The sequence below is a fragment of the Tamandua tetradactyla genome, chromosome 2, assembly GCF_023851605.1.
Source record: "Tamandua tetradactyla isolate mTamTet1 chromosome 2, mTamTet1.pri, whole genome shotgun sequence".
NCBI lineage: Eukaryota > Metazoa > Chordata > Mammalia > Pilosa > Myrmecophagidae > Tamandua > Tamandua tetradactyla.
The window spans coordinates 28,388,310-28,411,306 of record NC_135328.1 but is presented as its reverse complement, the minus strand read 5'-3'; the positions used below and the strand labels follow the sequence as shown (position 1 = coordinate 28,411,306).

The 22,997-nt window shown below is 46.2% G+C and overlaps 1 protein-coding gene and 1 non-coding gene across 7 annotated transcripts in view; one reads left to right on the top strand and one right to left on the bottom strand.

Annotated features, from left to right (window-relative positions):
• The window catches only part of PTPN3 (protein tyrosine phosphatase non-receptor type 3), a 183,320-nt gene that overhangs the window by 76,095 nt on the left and 84,228 nt on the right, over window positions 1-22,997 (top strand). The window lies entirely within an intron of this gene.
• On the bottom strand, window positions 21,332-21,438 carry LOC143675273 (U6 spliceosomal RNA). The gene has a single exon (XR_013171511.1). It is a non-coding gene; the product is annotated as a U6 spliceosomal RNA (small nuclear RNA).

Below are 22,997 nucleotides of genomic sequence, written 5' to 3'. Positions count from 1 at the left end.
CCCTCCAGACCTATTCGACGAGGCTGCATAAAAAAGGTAGACTGTTTATTAACTAGCCAAATCATTTATCTGCAAAATGAGGGTAATAACGGAACCTTTTTCCTTTTAGTTGACTGTTTTAATGAGCTGATGATAGAAAACCCAGCAAAGCAAAGTTTGGCACATAAAAGGGTCCCCTCCCTTTGGGGGGACCCTCAAACACTAACCCTCCCGACAAGTGTTTTATTCAGCGCTGCATGCTTAGGGTTGCTGTGGGCCATTGACGGCCCACTCCCGGGCAGGTCCTGGCTCTCGTAGCTAAAGGGATGGTCCCAGAGGCAGGATCTAGACCCTGTGGGACAAGACCGGCTGGTGCTGGGTTGGAAATGGAGGGTGGAGACCTGGCCCCAGTCAGGTGAGTCCCCCTCCAGGTCTGACGGGAGGTGCTTGGTGAGAGGCAGAAGTTGCTCTACCTCCATCCCTTGACCGCTGGCCCCTTGTGGGTCTGGAGAGGGAGTGATGGCAGTCCGCACCCCCTCTCCCAGGCTGGGTATCAAAGTCATGCAGGGTTGCCATCAAAAATTAAAGTTGTCAGGGAGCAGAAGAAAGATCATTCACCATCCACCTCAAGGAGCTTCGCCCCTGCCAGCAGGGCAGGGCCGCCACGTGCTCTCTCACCCCTGCCAGTCTCTTCTCTACTCTGCATCCAGGGCGGCCTTTCGAAACCCTTCCTGTTGCTCTTAGGTCGCAGACAAAGCTGATTTCCTTGGCTTCGCTTCTAGGCTCCCATGTTCATGATTTGGTCCCCATGTGGTTGTTTTTTTTTCAGCCCCTGTCTCATCGTGCTCCTTCGTGCCCCGGGGGCTGCGAGACCCAGAGCCTTCTTCCCTTCCTTTCTCCCCAGTTAACCCCTACGCCTTTGGATGATCCTTTGGCTCCATCATCACAGCTGCCCTCCTTCACTTTCCTGATTTGGGTAAAGCTGCCTGCTGTGCACACCCGTGATGCCAGCTCTCTCCTCTTCACAGTTGCAGTTTTGCAGTTAATTAATGTAATTATTTATATTAATATCTGTCTCCCCAACTACTGTGAGCTTTGTGAGAGCAAGGTTTGTCTTTTTTTCTTTTAACTTTCTCTGAGCTTTATTTCCTCTTGTAACTTTTTATTTTGACCTAATTTCAGATTTACAGAAAAGTTGCCAGAATAGAACAAAGAACTCCCATATGCCCTTCACTCACATTCCCAAAATGTTACCATTTTATCACATTTATTTTATCCCTCTCTCTATATATAATTTTTGAACCATTTTTTGAGAGCCGGTTATAAATTCTCCCCTTCCCCCCAACTACTTCAGTATATTCCTAAAAACATTCTGTTACATGACTACAGTTTTTAAAATCAAGAAATTAGTACTCATATGGTACAATTATCTAATCTATAAATCTTATTCCATTTTTGCCAACTGTTCCAATAATGTCCTTTGTAGCAAAGAAAATTCCAGGTCATACGTGTCACAGGTGCCATCTCTTTTCAGTCTTCTTTAGGCTGGAACACTGAGGCCTTCTTTGTCTTTGATGACCTTGACAGTTTTGAAGAGTGCAACCCAGATATTTTATAGGATGCCCCTCAGCTTGGGTGTCTCTGTTTTAACTCCCATGGTGTCCCCAGTGGCAAGCCCAGTGCCTGGAACATCAAATGCAGTCAGCAAATATTTATTGTGTTAAGAAAAGATGAAATGGAAAGAGGTAGAAGAAAAAAATTCAGTAGGTTTTCTGGTTTGCCCCATTCTCCCTTCTTTCTCTGCTGTGGGATTATGTTGTTGTTTTAGTTGCAGTCATACCACATATAGGTTTGAATCTGGCTGATTTTATAACAGGCAGAGCATTCCCCCAAAGAGAGAGCGCCTTCCTTGGTTATGGCTCTAATTCCTCGGGCCCCAGAAGTGGGTGACTATAATTTGCTATCCAAACTGAAACATTTTGAGAATAGTCAACAACAACAATTACATCTGGCCGATGGGCTTCAGCCAAGACTGCCCAAGGCAAATCGAGATGTTTGGTCACTCTTCCCAGATGTGACTTTGAGGTCGTGGATCAGTGCTGGGCCAGCCTGGGAAACCCTCCAGCACCAGAAATGCCCTACCTGGATGAAGACAAACCAATCTCCTAGACTTTGCCTTGGTCTCCCCATGCCTCTGGGGTTGCCTCTGCCCTAGTGCTCCCCTCCCCAGCGTTGCTCCTCCTGCCTGCCAACCTTTATTCAACTCACCATGCTCCTCCCTGCCATAGTGGCTGTGAGAGCCTAGCACATCTCTTACCCGCCCCCAGGCTGGATGGAGGAGCAGGAACAGGGCTTATGATCGATGCAAAGGGGAGAGAAACAAGCCAGCTGTGGTTCCCACTGACCCAATTCTAATGGAATTTAAGAACCACAACATGTAAGCAAGGTGGGGCAGGAAGCGGGAGCCTCCCTAGACCTTATCTTCGTTTTTCCCCTAGTACTCACACTTCTACCTCTTCTTCCTGCACCAACATACACTTCCCTCTTCCAGCCCTGGTTATTTTTTTTTAATGCAATTTTATTGATATATATTCACATGCCATGTAATCACCCAAAGTGTACAAATCAGCAGTTCACAGTCTGTGTGTTCATCATCACAATGGACTTTTTTCTTCTTATTCGTGAAAAATAACATGTATACAAAAAAGCAATGAATCTCAAAGCAATCTCTGACACTTAGTAGTAGAACAGATTTCAGAGTCTGATGTGGGCTACAAGCCCACAATTTTAGGCTTTTACTACTAGCTGCTCCAAGACACTGGAGACTAAAAGAAATATCAAGATAAGGATTCAGCACTCCTACTCATTTGTGAAACCCTACCTTCTCTATAAAACTCCACCATCTCCTCTGATCTTTCTCCCACTCTTTAGAGTTATTTGGGCCATGCCCATTCTAACTCTTTCATGTTGGAAGGGCCAGCCTTAGTTTTGAGATCATAACCAAGTCGCCAACCTTTGGCAGTGGCAGGGAGGCAGGTGGCGCTGGGGACCCAGGCACGAGAGGATGGGCGTTGGATGACCAGAAGGTGCAGACAGGGACTTGGATGCTGAGAAACCAGGCAGGAAACCAGAGTCTAGGGATCCCGGTAACAAGGTCAGTGTGGAGCCGTTCATCAGAAAGCCTAGATGTGCAATGTCGAGTACAAGAAACTCCTGTCAACATGTGCTAAAGACGGTACAGTTCTTTAACTCATTTTCTTGTAAAAAAAAAACAAAAACAAAAACATACATCCCTTCTAACTAGATTAAAAAGTCTTATAGGATGACGATGTGACAGCATGGAAGTATTTTCTGAGAAGCATCCCGGTCATGTGGACTCGAAGAATATCACTCAGTGCAATATAATGTTTTTATAGCTCTAGGCATCAGTGGCTTTAATGGAAAAGCCCATTATGGAATGTTCTAGTTCTTGGAATGCAGGATCCTGGCACTTATTAAACATGGAAAAGGTGTTCTTGTTAGCTAGGTTATATTTTACTGGTTAAAAATGTATCCCCACCCCAAACATAACTGTGTAAAGCATGTCAGAGAGAGAGTCAGTGTTATCAGAACTGGAAGGGACTTTTTGGAAGAACCTTTTCCAGACCCCGCTTTTTAGAGGTGGGGAAATGCAGACCCTAAAAGCAACATGACATGCTCAAGGCGCATCAGTAGTCAGTGGCAGAGCAGGGACTGGTACTCATATCTTAGAATTTCCAGTCCCCAGATCTTGAATATGTTTTCTAGATCTCGCCCAAGGGAAGTTTATCAGATGGCCTGTATATTTCTAGTACTTCTTTAACACGATTTGTCTAACCATAGCACTAAGTTGTATTAACATTTAAACAGTTACGCATTTCTTGTTCTTTTATGTAGATGTTGCCAGGCCACTTATCTTTTCATTTTCCTATGGAAAAAAGATGATTATACCTTCCATTGGATTTCTATATTCTGTACCAGTGTTTCTCAAACTATGGTGCATCAGAATCACCTGCATGGCTTGTTAAAACACAGACCACCTGGCTCTACCCCCAGGAGTTTCTGTAGGTCGGAATTAGACTCTCAGGTGGGGCCCAAGAATTTGGCTTGATCTAACACGCTCCCCAGCAAGTCTGCTGTGCAGAACACCCTTTGAGGGCTGCCGCTCTTGGCTTAGAGGATGGACGCTGGAAAGGGGCTCCGTGCCCTTGCAGCCAGCTGTCCCACTGGCTCTCAGACCTCCCTGGACATGCCTACGCCAGCTGACTGGACTTCTCCACTCTTCTCCTGCCTGTTGTCCTCACCTCTCCACTGACCCTCTCACCTGGTGCCCTGAGATGCCCCAGGCCAGCTGGTGGGCACCTCCTCACCTTGACCCCTCTCTTCTTCATTTCCTGCCTCCTCTCTGCTTCTCTCTTCCTCCTCCAGTCTGAGAAAACTGAGATCCTTCTGGCTCAGATGTACCTCTCCACTTACAGTTGCAGACTGCCCTCCCGTCACTCAGAAAAAAACCTTCTCCAAGCCCTGCCTCCCCTTTCAGTCCTTTTCACTGCCAGGCTTCCTGGAGGGATATAGTTCATGGTTGCTGAGAAAAATTAGTTCTCACCCTCTTCAAAAAAAAAATCAGATGTTTCTGTGAAAAAAAAAAAATCAGAGAAATTGTAGATTTACAGATAAATCATGCAGAAAATAGAGTTCCCAGATGTTAACTCCCCCCATTATTTACACCATGCATTAGTGTGGCACACTTGTTACAGTGGAGGAAAGAGTATTGTTATGGTTGAATTATTAATTATAGTCCATGGTTTATATTAGGATTCATTGTATTATACAGACCTAATTAAAAAAAGTTATTCTAATAACATACATAGCCTAAAATTTCCCCTTTTTACCATACTTAAATATGTGTTTCAGTGCTGTTAATTGCATTCAGAATGTTGTTCTACTATCTCCACCATCCATACAGTTCAATTCTAGGAGTCCAGGTTCTCAATACCTGTAATGAAGGGAAGACATAGTCTTGATTACAGGGAACTTGCCACCTTGGTGGAATGTTTAGGCATCTATGCAGCAGTCTCCAGTTCATCTCCCGCCTGCACACACTCACACACACTCCACCTGTGGCCACCAGGCTTCCCCACCCGCTATCCCATTGACAGTGTCCTGCCGTGATGGCCAGGGACTGCTCACTTGTCAACAGCACTGGTCATTTCTCGTCTCAGCCCTTTGTGAACCTCCATGCACCCCCTCCCTTGTTCCTGGGCTCTGGGGCTGCTGCTCTCCTCTCCTGCCGCTCACCTTACCTGGGCACATCCTTGCTGCCTATGCCCTGGCAGTAATTGCCCAGAGTTCCATCCTCGTCTGCTCTGATTGTCCTGCCAGCCTTCCTGGGTGAACTCATCTCCATCCTTCGCTGGGGGCTCGCAGGGTCTGTGTCTCCAGCCTGGCTGTCTATGAGCAGTCCAGACCTGGGGTGTACAACATCAGAACATCTCCCCACGAGCATTCCCTGGTCCCTCTCTCTGCATGGCCAACGCAGAGCTTCTTCCTGAAAAATGCTGTCTCCATAAATGACACAGCCTTCCTACTGGGAAGCCCCTACCACACACACGAACAAATCCCATCCATCTCACCTTAGAATCGACCCCTCCCCCACCGCCCCATTTAAACGGGGGTAATTCATATGGTTCTCTCCCACTTGCCCCTGATTCTGCTTGCTGTCATCAGTAGGCCGCCATGCCTGTACTTCCTTCATATTGCTATGGGAAGATTCCCCTAAAAAGGTCACCTCCTTCTCTGCGGGCTCCGTGTACGCTGGCTCTATCTGGCCTTGCTCTTCCCCACCACAGCCCCCAGCCTCCACCCATATGCTCGATGCCAGGGCTTCCCAGCTTTTTCATGTGCACCTGAAGGCCTGGTTCAAGTGCAGATTGCAATTCAGTAGATTTGGGGTGGGGCCTGAGACTCTGCATTTGTACCAGCTTTCCCAAGGGAGGCCCAGACTGTGTCCCACAGAACCACGCTGCAGCTCACATACGTACCCCTATGGGTGTGTTTCCAGTCTGTAAATAATGCAAGAATTTTTAAACTGTGTTTAATTTTGATTTGTTCTATACAAAGTTAATCTTACTTCTTTTTTAATTTTAAAGGCAAATTGGGTGTTGCCATGATTATTTGCTATCGAAAGACATCTTCAAAGACTGAGAAAGGCTTCAGTTTCTTAAGAGTTAGGGAAAGGGTTCAGATGCACAAATATTTACTTGGGGATGGGGGGGATGCATCATGAGGATGAAAATGTTTTCCCTTTAAGGAGAACAGGGCTCAGAGTCAGGCCTTTCTCCTCTGAGCTGCTTCTTCAGCCCCCTGACCCCTGCTCTCACTGGGTGTTCCCAGGGTGCCGGCTGAAGGCGAAGGGCTAGAGATGCTGTCTTCCCTTGAGATGAGTGTAGAGGCTGATGTTTTGAGGTGGAAAGGCAGGGATTGAAAAGAGAGCCGTGGCTCTCGGCCTTCTGGAGAAGATGCTAGCGATCACGGGTGAGGAAGGCAGGTTCCCAGCACTGAGCCTTGTGAAGGGGCACATTGAGCTGGCTTTATGGCTTAGAAGTCTTCGCTGTTGAGGAACTGGTGGGAGAAAACCACTAGTAACCGCTTCCCAGGAGCTGGGCTTTGGCTGCGCAGAGGAGGGGAGGAAAGGTGGTGGAGAATGGAGGGCTGAGCACTGCGGGGGAGGAGGCGGGAGGATGGAAGGAATGTGTGCCAGAAAGCCTCTGCCTGCCTTTGCAGCGTGGGGGGGTGGGGGTAGGGGGTGGGGGCATGGAGCAAGTCCCAAGTGGTGAAAAACCAGGCTAGTGGGGGAGACGGAATGGAGCAGATACCTGGGAAGGAGGTTGCCCTTTTGTTTTTAATTATGAAAAATAACATGCATTCATTCGAAAAAGCCATAACTTAGTTATAGAACAGATTTCAGAGTTTGGTATGGGTTACAATTCCATAATTTTAGGTTTTTCCTTCTAGCTGCTCCAAGACCCTGGAGACTAAAAGAAATATCCATATAGTGATTCAGCAGTCATACTCATTTGTTAAATCCTGTCTTCTCTGTTATAACTCCTCCTCCTCCTTTGATCTTTCTCCCAGTCTTTAGGAATCTTTGGGCTATGCCAATTCTAACTTTTTCATATTGGAAGGGGCTATCGATAATATGGGATAGGGAGATGGACCTGGTTGGAGTGCTGGAGACCCTGGCCCCTCCAGGTTTTAGTACTTATCTGGCCTAGGAACCCATCTGGAGGTTGTAGGTTTCTGGAAAGAAATCATAGTGCATGAAACCTTTGTAGAATCTCTGATAGAGCCCTAGGTTTTCTTTAAGGTTGGCTGGAATGGTTCTGGTTGGGGCTTGGCAAACCATGGTAAATAGCAATACCTAGCTGAAGCTTATGTAGGAGTAGCCTCCAGGGTAGCATCTTGACTCTATTTGAACTCTCTCAGCCACTGACACCTTGTTTTGTTACACTTCTTTTTCTCCTTTTGGTCAGCAAGGCATTGTCGATCCCACAGTGCCAGGGCCAGGCATATGTTGCCATTTTTTACCAGACTGATCCAAAAACGTCATTGCTTTTTTGTCACCTAATAAAGTCCCAGCTCTTTAGTCCATCATGGAAGGCTCTCACCAGCTGGCCTCTGCCTACCTTGCTTTTTTTTCCCACTACCTTTATTCTTCACGTGTAGTTTCCAGCCAAATGCCTGCTCCTCATTTAAAAGGCAAGGAGCTCTCTCACCTCCAGGCCATCTCCCACAGAACTGTCTCGGCAGGAGCTCTCCATGCTGTGGACCTCTCCATGTTCTCATCTCCTGGGACAGCTTCCAGGATCCCCGGGATCCACCGCACAGTAATCTGGGACTGTGGCTGAGCCCCTCAGCTCCACGAGGGGAATGGCAGTGATGCCATGACGATTCCAGGACCGCACGAGGAAAGCACCCACCCCATGGCATGTGGTCCTTACTCAGGACATGCTGTTGTCGGTCGGCTTGACAGAAAGGGGGTGGCGGGACATGCATCTGTGGCGCGAGGCGGAGGGCGCGAGAGGGAGAGAGTTGTGGGTTGTTTGCACTCGCCTGGGCAGGGTGGGGCCGTGGCGGCGCTGGTTGGGTACACGTGGAGGTGAGCAGGGTCGAAGAGGCGGACACTCCGGAGGTGCCTTGTTAGGTCGTTGCCTGGATGCTCAAGGCAACTGGCCGCGGGGCGATGAGGAACCCCAAGGCCCGGGGGACGCAGGGACTGGGGTGGAAAGCCTGTGAGAGGCCTGCGAGTCCTCAGGGGAACGCCTGAGCACCAGCTATTCTAGCAAGTGCCCAGCCGATGCTGGTGCTCTGGCCTGGCGTTGGTCCAGAACACGACTTGTGGGGAGGAGCTTGTGGAAAGGAGGCTAGTACTCAAAGGAAGCAAAACCAGCTGTGTGCACAGCTGTCGACTCGGCTCCTCGGGGCTATTGCGTGGCAGCAGGTGTACCAGGGGTATTGGATCTGGTGGGTTGGATAGGTGTCAGGAGTGGGCGGTGATGGACAAGGGTCAGTGGGAATCCTGAAGGCTTTTGGATAGGTACGGGGTGGTTTGACTTTGCTGTTGGCCTCATCCTTTGGGGTCTAGCTTCCCACCCCCACTCCCACCCCCCGAGGTGCTCCCTTCTGCCCCAGGCCGAGCTGTGGTCATGCCTGGAGGATGCTTCAGCAGCCCCCACAGCAGGAGGTGATCACTGACACATCTCCCTCCCCAGCTAGCCCAGGGGTTCGTGGAGGGCAGGGGCCGGAGCCAGCCTCTTCCCTCTGTGGCTTCGCGTGGGGCCCTTCGTGGCAGGCATTGTGGAGAGGATGTTAATGAAGGAGGAAGGGGTACACCGCTGTGACCGGTGGGTCACACTGGGGATTTATTAGTTTATAAACGTGCAGTTCTAAGGCCTTGAAAATGTCCAAAGAAAGGCATCGAGGGGAAGATGCGTTCCTCTGTGGGGAAGGGCTGCTGGCATCCGAGGTTCCTCTGTCACATGGGAAGGCACACAGCCAGCGTCTGCTGGTCCTTCGCTCCCGGGTCTCGTTGCTGTCAGCGCCTGGTCCCAGTGGCCGCCTCTCTTAGCATCTCTCTCTCTGTGTTTCTATGCGTTGTCCTCTCAGAAAGGGCTCTAGTAAAAAGATTAAGACCTACCTTGAATGGGCTGGTCACATCTCAACTGAAATAACCTAATCAGAAGGTCCCGCCCACAACAGATCTGCCCCCACAGGGATGAATTAAAAGAACATGGCCATAAGGAAAAAAAAAAACTGGCCTTTTCTGGGGTAATTAACAGCTCATAACCAGCACACCGGGCATCAGGGGGCCGTAAGAGCATGGCCCAAGGCTGGGTGTAACCAGCAGAGTGGGGCCCAGCCTTACCTTACTTACTGGGAGGTGGGGGGCTGTTAACCCATTGACCCTCAGTAGGACCATGAGGTGGGGGTACAACTTCATTTTCCTAAGAAGGAGGTAAAGTCTCAGAAAAGTTCAATAACTTGCCCAAAACTACAGAACTGGGAAGAGGAGGACAGGGCCCGGAGAATCAGGGTGGGGCAGTCCAGCCTTGGGGGCAGATTTCTGGGGACAGGGTCGGGTGGGGGGTGTTGCAGGTGTTGCCAGAGGATTGTAAAAATGGGAAAGGAGGGAGGAGGTGGGTAGGGGAGGAGTTTTAAACAATAAATGTTCTGGACACAGGTGAGGCATCAGGTGACAGCTTTTTTTTTCTTTTAAATTCTATCAGTTTGATTTTTTGTTCTTTCAGTCCTAGTTGCTCTTGCAGGAAAAATAAAATTGGAAGGGGCAGGCCACGGTGGCTCAGCAGGCAAGAATGCTTGCCTGCCATGCCAGAGGACCCGGGTTCAATTCCTGGTGCCTGCCTATGTAAAAAAAAAAAAAAAAAAAAAAAATTGGAAGAACAGAAAAAGCAATTATGTTTTCACTGTCATGGGAATTCCTTTATATTTGCTTTAATTCATTGTGGTTGTACTGTAAATACAGTTTAGTAACCAGATTAAGATTATATTCTGATCTTTTTCCATGGCAGTATCGAGTCTTCACGGCCATCCTGTGGCTGATCTGTGGTTTACTTAACTGGTTGTCTAAAGTCGGGAATTGGCTTGTTTGTTTGTCATCGTGAATGTTATCAGTGCTACCAAGAGGAAAATCTTTGTGGATAAAACTTCCGTTTTTTCCTGTCTGCATATGTCCTGGCAGTAGGTTCTAGAAATGGAATTCTCGGACTGTGCTATGCAGCGCTGACGAAGCCTGGGGAAAGCGCAGGTGCGAGCCAGTGTACTTGAGCTGTTCATTCACACGTCTGTGTGTTTCACAAGCATTTATCAAGCGCCCGTGAGTAGAGACTCCATTTTCTATGACCAGGTGAGCAGTGGCAGCTGCCAGCCTCGTCGGAGCGTTTGACGGCATGTGGTGGCCCCGTCCTGCCAGCCCTTGTCTCAGGTCCAGGACCGGGACTATCATGGGTCCAGAACTGGACATGCCTGCTGCGGGGTCCATGCAGTGCTGGCCTGTGAGTTGGGAACCATCCATCTTCCCCTACCTGCTGGAGGCACTTTACCTAGAGCTCAGCGGCACTGTGAAAACTGAATATGGTTTTCCTCATTGTACCCATTATTCATGCATCCCACAGATATTTAGCAAGCACCTCAAATGTGCTGGGGATACAGCAGATAATAAAGTCTCTGAACTTTAAGGAACATTCTAACAGGGGAGTTGGGCTGTGGGAGTTGGAAGGAGGCAGGCAAGAAATATTTAATGTATCCAGTGGTGATACATGCTAAGGAGAAAAAAAGTAAGGTAAGAGGAACAAGGAGTGATGAGAGAAGGCCTTGCTGATAAGGGGAAATTTGAGCAGACACATGAAGGAAGTGAGGAGGCGAGCCAGGTGGTATCTGCAGGAAGAGTGTGCAAGCAAAGGGGAATAGCAGGTGCAAACCCCTGAGGCAGGGACGAGGTCGGCACAGCTCAGGACTAGCCCAGCTGGTGCCAAGTGTGCACGGCGAGGGCAGTAAGTGATAAAGGCACGGAGGGGCCGGCCCCAGGTCTGGCAGGGCCTACTATAGCCAAATGAGTTCTAGGAGCCGGGATTAATTTTGTTTTGTTTGGAAGTTTGAGAGCCAGAGGCTCACTCCTGCCATTTGAAGCAATTCAGGTTAACCTCAAGTGTTCTGAGCGCATATCTGCAGCAGGCCATCCCTGAGAACCGCCTCCAGTGGGAAAGCCCCTGGAAGTGGGAGCCCCAGCTTTGGGAAGTCACTGTTTTGCTCAAGCCCCACGAGAGGCTCTAACTAGGAAACCACTGAGGGCATCAGGAGGGATTTTCCAGGGCCGGGACCCTCTGACTGCTCCATCATTATTTACAAGTGCTAGTGTGATCTTGGGTCATTTTAGGTGAAATACTAGGAGTGCAAATGCAAATACTGGTTCCTATTAACTCTTACTACATTTAGCCCATCAGATTTACTCCTCTTTTGTTCTGAAAGCGAACCGGGGGTGGTCCTGCAGCAGTGGCGAGAAACAGATGGGGTAGATGGAGCGTGCACCCCACCCCAAGGTTTACCCACCCACGCATGCTCATCCCTCCCTCCACTTGTCCCATAGTTAATTGTCGAGCCCCTGCCGGGTGTCGGGCCACGGTGTTGATTTTTAGAGGGCACTGATACTGCTTTCCTGAGGCTTCACGGTCTAGGGCAGTGACAGGTCAACTCTGCCAGAGGATCGAGGGCAGAGAGGCCGGAGCCAGGAGCTCCCTGTCTAGCGCCAGTGGCTCTGCAGTCTGCTCTGCCCCCAAGTCGCAGCCAGGTAACCTCAGGCGCGCTGCTTGCCATCCTTCAGCCTGGTTCCCCCACGCGACGTGAGGATTGAGAGAGATGCGAGGTGTAGAGGACCTCACATCGCTGCCGGGAGATGCTCAGGGGATGCCTTCCCTGCCATCCCAGGGTAAAAAGTATTGTCCCAGGTAGAAAAGACAGGAAACATTACATTCGGCGGTTTTGCCCGAATCATCAGGTGCCTGGTCGCCTGGTGTGCCGTGCCCCTGTGAGCTCAGCCCCTCGGCCACCTTGCTCCCACGTGCCTGTTGCGGTGACACATATATAACACTAGACCTTTCCATTTTAACTGCTTCCACGTGTCCAATGCAGTGCCTGGGTGTTTCTGCCCCAAGTCACGCTCCTCTGGGTGCTGTTCCCTGGCAGCTGTGCCTGCCCTCGGCTCTAGGAGCTCCCCCTCCACTCTCTGGCTTCTTTTTGAAACCTAAGCTCTAATGAGAAGCCATCTACACACCCAGTGTGGTTACATACACCCGCCCAGTGGAATATTATAAAACCATAGTCAATAATGGCAGGGGTGTATTTGAAATACTTAGACACATGTTCGAGAGGGATAACAGGAACAGGTAGAATATATAGTTGCGTTACAAGTGCAACCGTACTTAAAAATACCCTCCAAGAAGACAATGGTGTTGGCCGATCCATTGTTGGATTCCCGGTGAAGGCCTCAGAGCGTGTTCTGGCCTGAGGAGCCATCCTCTTCTTTCCTGCCAGGGTCAGCTGCCTGGGGGGAGTGGGGAGTGTGCAGAGCCATTTCCCCACCCCCCCCCGCAGTCACCGGCGATGGAGTCTGTGCTGTCCGAGCATCTCACCCAGGGTGCGATACTGTGAGAGTGTCCCCGGACCTCTGCTATGTAGAGGATGTCCCTCGGCCCCTACCCCACCCCCCGCTGGCTGTCCTCATAAGACCTTTGGCTTAAGGCTGGTACGTGTGTCCCTGAAGGTGAGCTGGGTGGGTTGAGCAGCCCAGCCTCAGCCTCCCAGGGGCTGCAGAGCCCCTTACTGGCTTTCCAGGAGGCAGATGCAGTTGGAGGGCACTCTGGCCACTCCCTTAGTACCTCTCTAGAAGGACAGCGGTGGGTCACCCTGGAGCAGGAGAGGCCCAGGGCCAAAGCCTGGGCCAGGCCGCAGGAAACGCAGGCGGCCCCTCCGTGCTGCCCCACTGCTAATAATTAACCCGGGAGGACTGCCTGGGGGAGGGGGTGTGATGTCATGTCATGTGCACGTGCTCCCTCCCTGCCTTTGGCAAAAACCAGCGGTGTTGTTTGCCACATTTCTTCCATTCCGAAAGTGTGTTTTCCCCATTTTACCTTTTCTGAAAGGGCCCAGGCTCTGACAGTGAACGGGTGCTCTGTGTGTACTGTTTCTTTAACAGATTTTTCGGCACCTCCCATTAAATCAGTCTTGTCACCTTAGAATGGAGGGAATATGTTTATAAAAACACAGATCATTTCTCAGGTTTCTGATGTTGCAGAATAAACTGGAGCAAAAAAGGTTTTCTGGACCGGGTGGGTGATTTCCTTCTTAAGAGGAACTTGACCAGCGGGCAGGCGGGCGCTGTGGGGAGTGTTTATTATGGAGATTATCTCAAAGGACAAGGAAATTAGAGAGACATCAGCAAGTGTTTATGCCTCTTTCCCCCTATGATTCCACCGTAAAGGTGAATCAGTCATACCTAGGATCCCTGGATGCAGAGGAAAGGGGATGTGTGGTGCCTGGCCTGAGCTTGGGGCATCATCAGGTTTGGGGACTGGGTGCATGACTTGGTCTTGATTCTCTGCACCTGACCCACCAATCTGTAAAATGGGCACAGCGGAGCCGGCGGCTGGGCCCAGCACCAGTGACTCTGGCATGGAGGTTGTGAAAGTGTTTGGTAAACTCTGAAGGCTCGTAGGGTCCTTGGTTGTTCCTCGGGACGGGAACAGGTTGCGGGGCAGGAGCGAGGTGGGTACGGAGGGCCTCCAGTAGAGGCAGCTGTCAGCACAGCTGATGCTGAGTAAATGTCTGCAGTGGGCCGGGGCCTGCTGGGTGGGGTGCTTTGTGGCTGCTTCTCTGAATTATTTACAGATGAGGAAACCCAGATTTAGAAAGTAATGTGCCGGAGGTCATAACTAGCCTGGGAGCAGCAGAGAAGGGACTGGAACCCAGGTTCGGCTTGCTGTTTCAGCCTCCCCTGGCCCACTGAGACCCCGGGCGCCTGGGGGCCCGCAGGCCATGGTGTTACTTGTCCAAGGCCCTGTGCACACCCTGAGAACAAGAAATTGGTTGCATTTATCTTCGTATTCCCAGCACAGGGAAAGTCTTCAGTACAAACTAACAAATGCAACAACAGCAACCAAATATACATTCAATTATTCCTAAATCCTGTTATTCTGATTAGCATTTTGGCATGCATTTTTAAGTCTTTCTCAAGGGTAATGCCCTTTTCTTTCATTAACCTTCTGACTCTAGCTTGCCAAGTCACAAAGCCCTGGAAATGTAAATAGGCTATATAAAAATAACATTTTACCTCAGTTACTAGGGGCTCTGGCAACCAGCAATGTTGCCATATCTAATATAACCTGAGCTGGCCGCTTGGATTAAAACCTTACGGGCCTAGGATTTTAAAGCTGGAAGGAGCCTAAGCTGGAAAACTGAGCCAAAGAAAATCAGAGCAGTGCCAAAAGATGGAAACAACCCGAGTTCCCATCAACAAATGAATGGATAAACAAGATGTGGTATCTACATGCAGTGGATTATTATTCAGCCATAAAAAGGAATAAAGTTCTGCTGCATGTTCCAACAAGGATAAACCTTGAGAACATGCTGTGAAAGAAGCCAGACACAAAAGGACAAATGTTGTATGATTCCACTTACACGAAACATATAGAATAGGCAAATCCATTGAGACCAAAAGTAGATGAAAAATCACCAGGTTTAGGGGGAGGAGAGAATGGGGAAGTTATTGCTTCATGTGTAGAATTTCTGTTTAGGGCGATGAAAAATTTTGGAAATGCAGAGTGGCTACAGTGACGCATTGGGAATATAGCAACTGCCACAGATACATACACTTAAAAATGGCTAAAATGGTAAATGGCATATCATGTATATTTTACCCCAATAAGAGAAATCAAGAAAAAAAAAATAGAGTAATGACTTGCCTAAGACCTCTGACTATATAAAGACAGAAGCTCGGTGATTTTGTTTGGTTGGTTTTGTTTTTGTTTTTGTACTTTTCTGCATTTCCTTGAGGGAAAGTTGTGGCGAGGGCCGCAGGGGTGAGGATTGGGTTTCCTTGGTCGGGCCGCTGCCGGCTTTACACTCCTTGGCTGGAGCAGAGGCTGCGTCCGATGGTCCAGCTGTAAGATTCCAGCTTCTTGGCCAGGATACACTGCGATTAGCACATCTCAAACCTTTCAAAGTGACTTTAGCTGTTTTCTTTTCTGAAGGCTTCTGCTTTTGGCTGTAAAGGGAGGGAGATTGCGGGGGTGGGGGTGGGGGGCTGGAGCCTAAGATAGAAAATCGTGGACTGACACCCAAATGGGTGTGTCCGTGCTGAGGGCAAATATTAGCACAGTATTTTTGTAAAGTTTATGCAACTTGATTCATGTCCCGTAGAGTAAATTTATTTCATCCTGTTTTTCAGTCTGCTTGGAGCCTAGTTGGAACTGTTCAGAGGGAGAATGAAAAAGAGACTGGTGGCTTTCCTTCATTTTAGGTAGAAATGGTTAAATGTTAAAACTCATTCCCTTGTCTGTTTTTTTGAGCTGTATATTTTACTTTTTCTCTGCTCATGTTCCTTTCCGTTCCTGTTTCATGGTACCATGGGCCATTTTAGTTTTTTCCCCAAGAGTGGGGGACCCATTTAGAATTATTTTCCATGAGAGACTCCTACGGAAATCCAATTTTGAACGAGGTTGCTGTGGTGGGGCTTACAAGTCCGGAGATTTAACCTTGATGCTGTTGAAATAGAAGTCACGATAGAATCTCAGCTTGGAAGCAACCCACAGCTCAGAATTCCTTCATTCCACCCTTACTAGTGTGGTTGTCCTCCACAACCTTCTCTCCAGGGGTCAGGCCCACCTTCTCTGCTTGATCACCTACCTCTAGGGATCACGCCTCATGATGTAGTACCTTCCATCTTTGCACCATCCTGACTGTTAGAAAGCTCTTCCTTCTGTTGAGTGGACATCTATATTTTTTCATCTTTCACCCAGTGGACTCAAAAGAGATCAGTTTAAAGATAGCAGTAAGAACTGTCGTTTATTGGGCTCAGGTAGGTGCCAGTTGGTTTGAATATATTCTCTCCAGTGCCTGAAACAACCTTGAAAAGCAGAGAAATTTCTCCATATTTTATAGATAGGGAAACTGAGTCTCAGAGAGGGTGAGTGGTATCTCTAAGGCCACACAGCTCATAAGTGCTTAAGCTGTGGTGCCAGCCTGCTTCTGAAAGCTGATTGCAATCCAATGACCTTCCCACAAGCTTACTCCATATCCTAATAACCATATCTGACAGCCCCTTGGATTTTTGAAGGATGTAATCTTATCCTCGCTTATTTCTCTTCTCTAAGATTTCAGTTATTCCTTAGGCCCTCCCGCTAAATCTGATTCTGTGGAATTCCTAAATTGCAGATTCATGTCTCCCTCCCTTTGCACACCCAAAGGGAGAATGCAGCTTGTCTCCCTCGTTGAGTTTCCCTTTATCCTTCAAGATTCCCCATGCAGCCTTTGTGAACTATTCACCCCACCCTTGTAAAGTCAGGAGCCCTGGGCTTCTGTCTCCCCTAGAACTTGAAATTCCAGGCACCTCTGCTTCTCCCTACCATATCCCACTCCCTGGCCTGGCTCAGAGAAGGTGCCATGTAAATGAATATCGGATGAATACATGGCCTGGGACACCTTCGCCAAAGTAATTACAAAGGTGGCTGAAAGTAATTATAGACAAGATCAACAGGTCTGTGCAATTGACGTCCCACTGGGGAATTTGGCAAGTGCCCTGGAGACTATTGAGATGGCTTGTCCGGTCCTGGAAGTCATTTTCCTCCACATGGTTTTCATGCCCCCTCAGGCTGGCATTTGACCCCTTTTCTCCCAGGAGGAAGGCTTGCTGGCCTCTTAAGTTTCTGGGTTCACCAATGTGGCACATAATGGGGAACCTTTACCGGACTCTGTTCAGAGGCGTTCGGGGAGGAGGCACGGGCAAGGTCTTATAATCACAGCCCTTCCCACTTCCCTCCCGCCGCGCAGGCTGCCCCAAGCCCGCTCAGGTACACCGAGGCACGATGCTGGAAGAGTTGGGTCCTGGGAAATGGGGAGGCAGGGGGTGTGCATTTTAGCAGTCCACCATAATAGCACTCTTTTAAACATCAAAAAAAAAAAAAAACACAAAAACTCATGAAAACAGTGTTGGAGAGTGGTTACCTCGGTGGGAGTAGGGGTGGGGGACATGGCTAGAAGTGGAAGGGAGAGCGGCTTCTGCCAGGCTGGAAATAGTCCACTTTTTGAGAGCTTTGCCTTTAGAAGATTTGTACTTTTTCCGCTCCATGTGATACTTCAAGACAGTTTAAAAAAAACACAAAAACAAAAAGAGAAACTAATGAAAGAATTGAATGCTTTCATGAAATGTACCTGTAACTCGTAGAATCAGTTGTCCAGTGGTTTAGGCGCAGACTTTGCTTTTGTTTGTGTTAAGTTTGCCAGCTTCTCATCACAGCCCTGAAAACTCAGCTCATGGAACATAAGAGGTTTGTTTCTCTTTATAGTACCATTACCTCTTTCCCGAAACTGCCTGTAGCTCCCACAGCATTCTTTATTTTGCCCTTCAGGGAGCTTAAAACTACTTCTTGTTATCCTCCTGGTATCAAGTATAACTTTTTTTATTTTGTTAGTTTTGCAAGTGTCATGGTGTCGAATCTATAAATAAACCCTGACTCCATAATAAGAAAACTATTTGACATTTTGGAGTTGTAGGAGAAACAAGGGTACTAATTACAGGTCTCCGTTTGAATACAACTAATCCTGCAAATTACCCCGCCCCTCTTCCCAGGCATTGCAGTCACAGATCCACTCCCTGAATAAATGACAGGATCTGTGGAACAAATTCTTTCTGTTCTGGAGCATTAGGATTAATAATTGCAGGATAATTTGGAGTGTCGGATGTTGTCATTGGAGCGACCTGTTGTGTGAACATTTTGCTCCCATGAAGTAGAGAATAATGGGACATCTGAGTGTTATATACTTTCATAAATACCTTCACAGATGCATTGTTTATTTTTTTTGAAAGTATTAAACATTTTTATAAATGCACACCCACAATAAAGATAAGATCAGTGCACCCATACTTCCATTGTCAGCTGTGATTATTAGATCCATTCACAGGCTTCAGGCTTCACAGGTATTAGGTAAAAATTAATTTTTTGGTATATGGGCCCAGGATAAATTAGTCTACTAGCCTTGATGTTGAATTAACAGGATGAAGTGCCACCCCCTTAATGAGCAGAGTCATTTCCTAATTTACTAAGGATTCGGTAACAGTTGTTTACAGTAAGAGCCAATTAAAAAAATAAGTTAGTGTATTCAACTTTGTGTTTTCATGCTGTGTCGGACTTGGGAATTTGAAAAGCGGTGAAAGTGGAAAAAACGGCAGCAAGTCGTGTTAATAAAATTATGAATGTAGAGACTCACAAAGAAAAAGATTAAGTTCCATAGTTAGAGGGTAATTTTGTTACTGACTACTTATAATTTAAAATTAATAAAGTCAAGTCATGTAAATGGAAATGAAGGGCATTTCAGAAAAGAAAGCTAAAATCTAATGTTTAATTAGCTGGGCTGAATTTCATTAGTAACTTTGGCAAAGCCTCAGTCACACAAAATACATGCATTCCTTTCTCTTTCCTTTTGTTGCTTTTTTCCTTCTTTAAGACAATGGTAGTTGGCTCTTTCATGCATTTCAGAGAAAGATCTTGCCTAATGCAAATCCTGTGGTCTCTTCTATAACTTGAGTATTATGAATTGTTAAGAACTGGTGTCCGTGAAAGATTGTCCATGAACGAATCCAAGTGAACGAGCCAAGACATCTGGTTATGTAACATGGAGTGGGAGAATCCTTTTTGAACTCACTTAATTTTTATGTCGCTTTCTTCTTCTTCTCTATTTTGACAACAGTACTAATCCCAGCACTGATTTATAGACGAGCAAGCCTGTTACTTTATCAACAATGGTTTAGAAAGGGCCTCTCCCAGACTGGGCTATGAGGGGACAGCTGCTGAACTGTAGAAACACTTTAGTTCTGGAAAGTGGCTTGTCAAATAGATAGGAAAACCGGCTTTAGGTACAGACCGTCAAAGCTGAAAAGAACCCTGAATATCTTCTGGCTGAGTGTTGCCCGCAGCACAGCAGTTTATGGAAGAAGAACCCCTGTGGAATCCTGAATCAGGAAGAAAGAAATTGCTATGAAGTACATCACTGGGACAATTTGTGAAATTTTAATATGGATTGTGTATTAGATAATGGCGGTATATCGGTGTTACATTTCCTCAGTGTGACAGTTGTACTGTGGTTATGTAATGTCCTTGTTCTTAGAAGACACATGCTAAAAGGGTATTTGGAGGTAAAGGGGCTTGCTATCTAGAACTTACTCCCAAATGGTTCTGAAAAAATCATGCTGGATGTGTGTGGTAGAGAGAAAAATACAGGTGGCAAAATGTTAACAGTTAAGTGCAGATGAAGAAAATATGCGGGAGTTCTTTCGTTTTTTTCTTGCAACTCTTCTATAAGTTTGAATTTTTTTGTTAAAGTTGAAAAGCAATTTCCTGGGCCCTTAACTGATCCTGAATCCCTACTGGCAGCACCAAGCATCTGCATTTCAATAAGCTCCCAGGTGATTTTTAGGTATGTACGCTAAAGTTTTATGTAAGTCACCAGTTAAAAGCAAAGTCTTATTTTTAAAAGACTTTTTATTGTAAAAAATATGCAAATCATAATGTACCACTTTAATTGCATTCAAGTATAGAATTCAGTGGTATTGATTACATTCACAATATTTGTTCTACCATTGCCGATATCTTTATGCCTAATTTTTCATCACTTCATACAGAAAATCTTTCCCCATTAAGTTGTAACTCCCTCCTTCCATCCATAACCTCCTAACTACTCTCTGTCTCTATGAAGTTTGCTTCTTCTAAATATTTCATATACATAAGCTCATACAATATTTGTCTTTTTGTAATAATACACAATCCATATTAAAATTTCACAAATTGTCCCAGTGATGTACTTCATAACAATTTCTTTCTTCCTGATTCAGGATCCCACAGGGGTTCTTCTTCCATAAACGGCTGTGCTGTGGGCAACACTCAGCCAGAAGATATTCAGGGTTCTTTTTCAGCTTTGACGGTCGGTTTATTTCATTCAACATGGTATCTTCAAAGTTCATCCATGTCGCATGTATCAGAACTTCATGCCTTTTTATAGCTGAATAATATTCAATCGTATATATATACGATTTCGTTTATCTGTTCATCTGTGGATGAACATTTGGGTTGCTTCCATCTTTTGGCAGTTGCGAGTGGTGCCGCTATGAATATTGGTGTACAAATATCTGTTTGAGCCCCTGCTTCCAATTCTTTGGGGTATAGACACAGGATTGCTGGGTCATCTAGCAATTCTATACTTAACTATCAGAGTGTCTTCCACAGTGGCGTGCCATTTTACATTTTCACCAACAGTGAACAGATGTTGCTATTTCTCCACATCCATGCCAACACTTATTTTCTGCTTTTAATTTTTTTAAATAATAGTTATCCTAGTGGGTGTGAAGCAGTACCTCATTGTGGTTTTTATTGGCATTTCCCTGATGACCACTGTTGTTGGTCACCCTTTATTGGCCATTTGTATCTCTTCTTAAGAGAAATGTGTATTCGAGTCTTTTGTACCGTTTTTTAAATGGAGGTATTTGTCTTTTTGCTGTTGCGATTTCAGGAGTTCTTTATATATTCTGGATATTAAACCCTTATCAAGTATATTATTTGCAATTATTTTTTCCCATTGCGTAGGTTGTCTTTTTACCTTCTTGGTAGTGCCCTTTGACATACAAAAGTTTTTAATTTTCACCAAGTCCATTTTATCTATTCTTTTTTTGCTCATGCATTTGGTCTTATCTGAATTATTTCCAAATCCAATTTCTGAATCATCACCAAATCCAAGGCTGTGAATGTTCCCCCTTAGGTTTTCTTTTATGGTTTTAGATTTTTTATTGAGGGCCTGTGTTCCATTTAGAGTTAATTTTCATAAATGGTGTGAGGTAGGGATCCAACTCCATTCTTTTGCAAGTAGAGATCCAGTTTTCCTGACACCATTTGTTCAAGAGACAGTTCTTTCTCCAATTAATGTCCTTGGCATCCTTGTCAAAGTTGGTTAGCTGTAGATGTGTGGGTTTATTTCTGAACTCTCAATTGTATTCTATAAAAATATGAACTATGTCACTAATTTTTGTATCACCCTTGCACAAGAGCCAGGCTAATCTTCTCTGTATTGTTCTAAGTTTAGCATACATGCTGCTTGAGCAAGCACATAAAGTCTTATTTTAATAACTTAATCATTAAAACATAAATTCTTACAGTGTGGTCTAATCTTTTAAAAATTGTATTGTGGTAAAATCTATATAATACAAAATTTGTCTTCCTACCGGTTTTTAAGTACACAATTCAGTGGCATTAATTACATTCACAGTTTTGTGCGACCATTACCATTTCAAAAACTTTTTTTGTCATCCAGTTGATCTGATCTTAATAAATGATAAATAAATCCCTGCCCATTTAGAAGGAAAAAGTCAGCTTATTTCAGGGAAATTTAAGGAACACTCTCATGCATGGGCGTAAATTTGGCCAGATCATTTAAAATAACTACATAATATCCCTTTAATGGCATGTGTTTAACCATTCCCCTTAGATTGTCTTCCATTGTTTGCCATAGCTAATAAAGATATGGTAATACACAAACAGACTGGACCAGAACTCGAGGTGCTGACAGCCACGGGAAAGTGTGTGGTTAGACTTCCTGTCCTGTCGATTAGCAAGTGGCTTGTTGGACTCCAGTTTGAACCCTGAAGATTTCATAATGCAGCCCAACTTCTGTGTTGACCGTGAAAAGGAAGAGCAATGTTTTTACTCTATTAGCAGCTAAGCAAATAGAACATTTCTTTTTAATACATTAAATATTGGCGTTGGAGGAGAAGCAGACTTAATTTGATGAGTCATCCCTCTGGCATGTTGCTCTTGAGTGTGCATTACTTTTCCTTGCTAGAGATATCCTTCTCGAGCAGATAGTCATCTTTTTGGGCTCATAAATAGCAAAAAAAGAAAAAAAAGGAAGAGTGAGCTTTTTTGAGTAAACAAAGGCAGAAGAGTTAGGGAGAGGAAATAGGAGCTACAGAGAAGCCCTTCTGCACTTGGAGAAAGAGATTACTGGGATAAATTTAACTGTGACTCCTAAACAACAAGAAAAGGGAGAGCACATAGCTTGCTGTGTTCCCTTTGGGGAAGACGGTCAGAGGGTAGGAGAGGAAGTATTTTCTCCCAGTGGCCACTAGGTGGTAGCATTGACCTAAACCAGCCCGATTATTAGTCAGGTTGTTGCCGGTAGTGATACTTCCCTGATTCATAGATATATGCAGGTGATTCACAGATTAGGTGCTTATAAATCAGGGGCTGCCTTTTTTGTGTTTGCTGAAACTCGCATTCCTGAATTAGAGGTCTAAGTTCCTTTCTTATTGAAAAAAAAGAAAAGGTATGAAATGATTTACACTTCCTTTTTACAACGTCAAAATGGAGTTGAGCTGCTTTGTAAATTGTGTTTGCTGCTTGCCTTCCTGCCTGTGGCTCATTGGCTTGCGAAAGAACAACACGTTCCCTAAGCATGGGGACTTGTAGGAAATAAAGCAGCAGCATTACCTGCTGCCCATCTCGGGCGCCAAGGCAGCCACGGAGCCCAAGACAGAGAGAGTGGGAGAAGCTTCGTTAACCCAGCAATTTGTGGCCTCCTCCTTCTCCTTCCATTGAGTTTGCAGAGCAGCTCAAAGGTATAGCACAACTACCTTTTTAATTTCAGCAAGCCATTTTGGGCAAAACAAA